Source organism: Oreochromis niloticus, linkage group LG9 (genome assembly GCF_001858045.2).
Source record: "Oreochromis niloticus isolate F11D_XX linkage group LG9, O_niloticus_UMD_NMBU, whole genome shotgun sequence".
Lineage (NCBI taxonomy): Eukaryota > Metazoa > Chordata > Actinopteri > Cichliformes > Cichlidae > Oreochromis > Oreochromis niloticus.
Genome location: NC_031974.2, coordinates 3001330 through 3008772, shown reverse-complemented (window position 1 = coordinate 3008772; position 7443 = coordinate 3001330).

The following is a 7443-nucleotide window of genomic DNA, read 5'->3' as shown; positions in this document are numbered from 1 at the left end:
ATGTCAATAAGATTTTTTTTTTAACTGGATGAATAAAGGATATATAAAAGTCACTGCCAAAAACTGATTGCAGCTTCTACCTTGTTACAGGAATGTTGCTGGTGGCTCAGAGTGACGTGATATCACTAATGAGGGACACATTTGACATGTTTCACATATTATAGACCAACAAGTTATTCATAGCAGGTTAAATACGAGCAATCAGTTTAGGGCAAAAACCGGAAATCAGTTTTTGGCAGACGATCATTTTTTGCCACAACATCGGTCATTCTCACACATGTACTGTATCATATAAAATATATAAACTAAATATCTTTGAAACGTATAGACTCTAATCTTTTGTTTGTTTGTTTTTTTACATAGCACTTTATCAAACTGTTGTCTGAAGTTACAAGTATTATACTAATAATATAGCATCCACCATCTCCTGCTTGCATATTTCTGAAAACATCTTAGTGGTGTGGCAGCCACGAGTGAGCCCTGCAAACCCTGTGGATGGACGATGCAGTGGACAGTGGGAGGAAGCATCCTAAAGCTCTCTTTGCAGACCACCCTGTGTGATTCTCCACTCGCCCACCAGAAAAGACAAACCGCAGGTCTCAGTTGCAGCAGCCCATCCACGTCTGATCTTGCTCGGGCAGCTTCAGCAACACTGCCAGAGACTTCCTGTAATCTATTACAGTTGTTAAAGAAACGGTCCAGGAACAGGTCACTCAGGTTAATCCTGTGTGAACAACTGTAAATGTTGTTTTTCCATCTTTACATACTGTGTATTTGAAATATTCTTGTTTAATTGTTATTGCCACCCACACTCGACCCACTCCAGTTCGCATACAGAGCTAACAGATCAACTGAAGATGCCATTGCTACAACGCTCCACACCACCATCTCTCACCTGGAAGTGCAGGGCCGTTACGCCAGGCTGCTCTTTGTTGACTTTAGCTCTGCTTTCAATACGATACTCCCGGACAGACTAATAGTTAAACTGCTGGAAATCGGACTTCCTTCTACCACCTGCCGCTGGATCAGAGACTTCCTGTCAGACCGTGTACAGAGAGTTAGAGTGGGGCCTCATCTTTCCTCAGCCCTCAGCCTCAACACCGGCTCTCCACAAGGCTGTGTACTGAGTCCCCTACTGTACACTCTGTACACACATGACTGTGTTAGTACCCACCCAGACAACGCAGTCATCAAGTTTGCAGATGATACCACCGTGGTGGGGCTTATCTCAGGGGGAGATGAGACGGCGTACAGAGCTGAAGTTCAGAGGCTGTCAGATTGGTGTGTAGATAACAACCTGGACCTCAATACCACCAAGACAAAAGAACTGGTAGTCGACTTCAGAAGGAGGAAGTCTGAGCTGCAGCCTGTCAGCATCAACGGGGAGTGTGTGGAAAGGGTCTCCAGTTTCAAGTTTCTGGGTGTGCACATAGACACAGACCTCCAATGGAGCTCTAACACCTCTGCGGTCTTAAAGAAGGCCCAACAGCGTCTCCACTTTCTGAGAATCCTCAGAAAAATGGACCTGAAGAAGGAGCTGCTGACCGTCTTCTACCGCTGCTCCATTGAAAGTGTGCTGACATATTGCATCGGTGTATGGTTCTCCAGCTGCACCACAGCACACAGAAAGGCACTCCAGAGGGTCATCAATATGGCCCAAAAAATCATTGGACATCCTCTTCCCTCCCTGAAGGACCTGTACAGCACTCGCTGTCTCAAGAGGGCACGCAGCATCCTACGAGACTGTACACACCCAGGACATCGGGTGTTTAAGCTGCTGCCGTCTGGCAGGAGGTTCAGGCTGCTGAGGTCCCGAACAAACAGACTCAAGGACAGCTTTTACAATAGGGCAATAGCCCTAATCAATGCAAATAGCTGACCTGATTGGCTACCTGCCTGGACTTTTTTTAGGGGGAGGTAACAATGTTTAAAACAATAACAATAATAATATTTATATTTATAACAAGGTGCAATAATAATTAATGTGCAATAATAACAGTGTGCAATACACATACACTTATTCTTCTTTTTTATTTCTAAGTTAATATACTGTGTTGTGTTGTTTGTGTTGCGTTGTGATGTGTCATATCGTGTCGTGTTGTGTTATATGTAGTGCCGACGTAGGACAGTTTTTCCAATTTCATTGTACTACTGTACTATGTATGACTGTGCAATGACAATAAAGAATTATCTTATCTTATCTTATCTTATCTTATCTTATCTTATTGTTATTTACTTTATTGCTATCAAATAAATATCCAAGTAATATTGTTCAAAGTTAGCGTCATGTTCATACGTGTTACAAATGCCTGTAAATCAAATTGAGTTCAGTGACAATTACTGTTTGTTTGAATCAATTTATTAATAACATAAAACCTTTAAACTAATGCAACACATATAACAATGTAACAAATATATTTAAATAAATAAATTTCCCAATACATAACTCATTTGGGAACTAATCTTTCTAGAAGTGAAAACAGTCTGTCCGTCCTCTCCCTGCTCTCCTCTCCTCAGCCTCTCTTTGCTGCCTCATGTCCTCTCTGATGAGGTCTAGCAGCTCATCATCCCTGTCTCTTTTCCTCTTTCTCCCTGTCGTAGGTGGCTGAGCTGCTTCGTCATCGCTGTCGTTTTGGTCACCCACTGCTGTGCTTGGCCCTGGAGTGTCCTCAGGGAGAGAGGACATTAGGACAGGAGGCGTAATGGAAGGCATCTGTCCTATCACCTCATCCATGAGGGCAAACCAGGGCCAAGTAGCAGCAGTGGGCTTCCCACTGACCCCCTTTCCTGAGCCTGGATACTTGCAATCCTAAAGGCAGAGGAAATCAAAAATGACAGCAGGCAAATAAAAACACCACAACAACTCTTAGTAATTGCACATTTATTAACTTGTGTTCTTGAGAATTATCTTCTTGATAACACACATACGTACTTTGTATTCTTTAAAGTTATCTCATGTCTTCTGGCCTGCAAGGGGGTGACTTTCCCCTGCAGGCCCATCTTCTCCAGAATTGTCCTGATCACACACAACAAATAAGAGAAGAAAGGAAACCATGGCAACTATGTTAATCCCTAAGCCCAAAGGTTTTCACAGCAGAACACCAGAGGAACACCGTCTGGACATCACAGGTTCTGTACAGCAGCGGTCCGTGAGTCGTTTGGTACTGGGCCACGAGAGTTAAGGCTCCGGTGTGAAATTTATGGTTTTCAGGGGTTTTATCGTTAACTCGGTTTCCCTGGGTCTTTTTCTTTGTTGTAGTTGTGTCTTATTTTGAAAGAAATATTTACACGTTACCATAGCGACCAGAGAGCATTAAGCGGCAGAGAGGAGGATGTTACTGTCAATATTGGCGCATTTTCAGGAGGACACTGCTAATAAAGTTACACAATTACAAAGTACATTCACGTTTATTATTATATTTACAAAATACCACAGTTTTTGTCTTGGTCGGATCATTTTATGTGGTTGTATTTATCCGCGATACCTTAAAGGCTCCGTGTCTGACATAAACCGGTCTGTGGCGCAAAAAGGTTGGGGACCGCTGCTGTACAGCATGAGGGTTAATAGGACCGCACTCATATGAATATGATGTGTAAATTGATTTATTCTTGTACATCCACGCCGTAGCGGCCCAATTCTTCACCCCAGTGAAGAGGTGATCGTTTTCTCCTCGTTTTAATAAATTAAGCCGTTTGGTCTTTGTTCCCCACAACATATCACCAATTCGAAAAAATCAAAATTAGCTGTATGTAAGCGGCGATACATGAAAAATCGCGGGACCCCTGATACAAACTGGTTTATGGTTATTTTAAAGAAAAGAAACATGTCTATGCAGATGCCCAAAGCTTAACAAAACTACCGCTATAACAATTTAACTTTTGTACAACCAGATTTTCATATACTTACATTTGAAAGTGTTTTCCTCTCCTGCTTCGACAACCATCGTTATCAGAAACAAATCTCCTCTATGACCCGCAATGAATCCTGGGATATAGCAGGACACGAAGGATACATCGGACCATCCTTAGAATTCAATTAATCTTAGATATCCAGAATGATGAAGCCATCAATACACCGATACTCAAATGGGAATATCTTAAATTTAGAATCAGAAAAACCTCAATCGCATTCGGTAAAAAGTTAAACAGACAAAGGAAAGAAGAGGAATCAAATGTAGTTAAAGAACTTATGAATCTTTATGGCAAATTGAATTGGACTGAGGAAGAAAAAGGAAAAATTAACAGCTTACAATCTAAATTGGATGAAATGTACCTTTATAGAGCCAAGGGTGCTTATTTGCGATCCAAAGCCAAGTGGATAGAAGAGGGTGAAAAGAACACTGCCTATTTTTGCAATCTAGAACAACGTAGACAAGAATATAATTCAATATATAACCTAATAATCAACGGAGAGGAATGTACTGACCCTAAACGCATTTCAAGTGAAGTATTTACTTTTTACAGTAACCTTTATACGTCTTCATACTCAGAACAAAACATCACCTCCTTCTTTGACAAAATCAGTAATTGGATTCCAGTAATTGATGATAATTTTAGAGAAATTTGTGATGAAGACCTAACAATAGAAGAATTTTATTTTGCTATTAACAGCATGGCATCTGATCGCTCACCGGGACCAGATGGAATAACGACTAATTTCTATAAACACTTTTGGGAAGATCTAAAATTACTATTATTCAGTGCGTTAAACGAATGTATAAATCAAAAGGAGCTTATGGCAACAATGAAACAAGGAGTTATAAAATTAATTCCAAAACCGGGGAAAGATAAGAAAAAACTAAGTAATCTAAGACCTATAACACTCTTAAATACAGACTACAAAATTTTTACTAAAGTTTTAGCAACAAGACTAAAAACAGGCATTTCTGAAATAATTAGCCCAACACAATCAGGATTTCTCAAAGGACGGTTGATCCAAAATAATATCCGCTTGGTTTTGGACCTTATCGATTACAATTACCTAATTAAGGATGATGGTTTTATGTGTTTTATGCATTTGATTCTATCGAACACACTTTTATTATTAAGGCATTTAAACATTTTGGGTTTGGAGATGCATTTCTGGATATGATCACTATGTTATACACTGATATTAATAGTTGTGTTTCTCTTTCAGAAGGCACATGTCCCAGGTTCAGGGTGGAGAGAGGTATCAGGCAGGGCTGTAGCATCTCACCTCTTTTATTCATTGTAGCCACTGAACTACTTGCTATCACTGTCATAAATTCAAACATCAAAGGATTAGACGTAAATAACCACAAATTAATAATAAGTCAACTTGCCGATGATACAACAATCTTTCTAAAAAATAAAGAACAAATTCCATTGGCCTTAGATACAATAAAGATCTTTTCTGATGCTTCTGGACTACACCTGAACCTGGACAAATGTGAACTCATGAGTATCCACAATTGTTCTCACTCTTCTTTGTACGATATACCTGTCAAAAATGAAGTCAAATATCTTGGAATTTGGCTAACTAAATGCATGGCTGATAGCGAAGAAAAGAATATTCAGAATACAATTGACAAATGCAAAAAAACTCTAAACCATTGGCTACAGAAAGATTTAACTTTGTTCGGCAGGATAATGTTGACCAAGGTTGAATCTTTGTCCAGATTAATCTATCCAGCTTATTCCCTAGCCATCCCATCCAGAATTATAAAAGACATCAATAAGCTGAATTTTAATTTCATATGGAAAAATAAACATCATTATATCAGTAACAGGGACTTGATAAAAGACTATGAAGAGGGGGGTTTGAAAGCAATCAATTTTGAAATAATGAATGGCATCTTAAAGATTAATTGGCTACGATCCTTCTTAAAAAATGATAATGACATCTGGTTCTTGATACCATCTCTTATTTTCAACAAAGTTGGGGGGATCCAATTCCTTTTAGTATGTGATTTTGAAATTTCTAAACTGCCCATAAAACTCTCCAAATTTCATCAACAAGTTTTGTTAAATTGGAAATTAATGTTTAAACATAACTTTAGTCCCCACAACGTTCCATTGTGGAATAATAGGGTGATATTGAATCGGGGGAAATCTATGTTTGTGGAAGAATGGATGACAAAACAAATTTGGTCTGTGACACATATAATGGATGAAAATGGAGATATACTTGAATTAAACAGGTTTAATGAGAAATATGACATGAGTTGCTCGTTTGAGCTCTACAAAAAGGTTTCACAGAATATCCCAATAGTCCTTGTCAATACGATAAAGAATAATTTTTCAAATATACCGACTCCAAATTTACATAAAATTAAATTAGATGGTCTTGACTTGGTTAATGAAAAATGCAATAATCAGTTTTTGAGGAGGTATTTGGTTAACATCTTATATCCAGGTAGGACAAAACATTCACTCATCTTTAAAGATTATAACAAATCTGAGATCTCGTTGATCAGAACCAAATATTTAAAATTTCCAATTCCCCCCAAATTTAAAGAAGTCCATTTTAGAACTACAAAAAATATTTACCCCTCCAATGAATTTATGAGAGACAGATTTAAATTTGTGTTAGACAACTGTTATATTTGTAAAACAACTTCGGAAACAACAGAGCGCATGTTTTATGGGTGTGTGACAATCCAGAACTTATGGAAATCCCTCCATGTCCTAATATTGTCCCAGTATGGAAATATTGAGTTTTGGTCTTTTCAAAATATTCAAATTGGAGTAATGCTTAAGGACAAAAATAGTGAGTTTTTAGTTAACAATCTCATTATTATAACAAAGTATTACATTCATAAATGCCGATATGCTAAATCCCCCCCTTCATGGTCTGCTCTTAAAAACGAACTCTCCCTATTCCGTAAATCTCTTAAGCCAATAAATAAGCCCCAAGCAATCAAATTGCATAGATTTTTAGAAGAGTTTGATTTTTCTTAGCCCCTTATTTAAGTTTTGTGTCTTGTTTTTGGAACCTCACTTTTAGAGATTTTATGATCCCCCTTGTCTCCTTTATTTTTGTTCCTTGTTTTTCTTTTTTCCCCTTTTTTTATTGTTATTTATTTATTTTATTTTTGTATTGGTTATTAATTTTTTTTAATATTATTATTATTATGTAGATGTGTGTGTTTGCATGCGTATGTATATATGTATGTTTGTTTACTTTCAGTCATTGTCGATTTCATTGTGGTGTACCAACTGCACGGTGGCAATGATGTGTATTCCTCTGATTGGGAGAAAAGAAAAAGGAGGTGCGATTCTGTTCTGGATGATTCAATATGTCACTTGTCTCTTTGAGATTGTCATTGTTATTGTTCAAAATAAAGTTCATTTGAAAAAAAAAAAAAAAAGAATTCAGGGCAAAGTAGGACGCATTTGTCGCCACATTTTGAGAACTCTTTGAATTCGGACACCCTTCGTCGCGTTGCCGTGACGTCATTGCCTCCAAATATGGCATCGAAG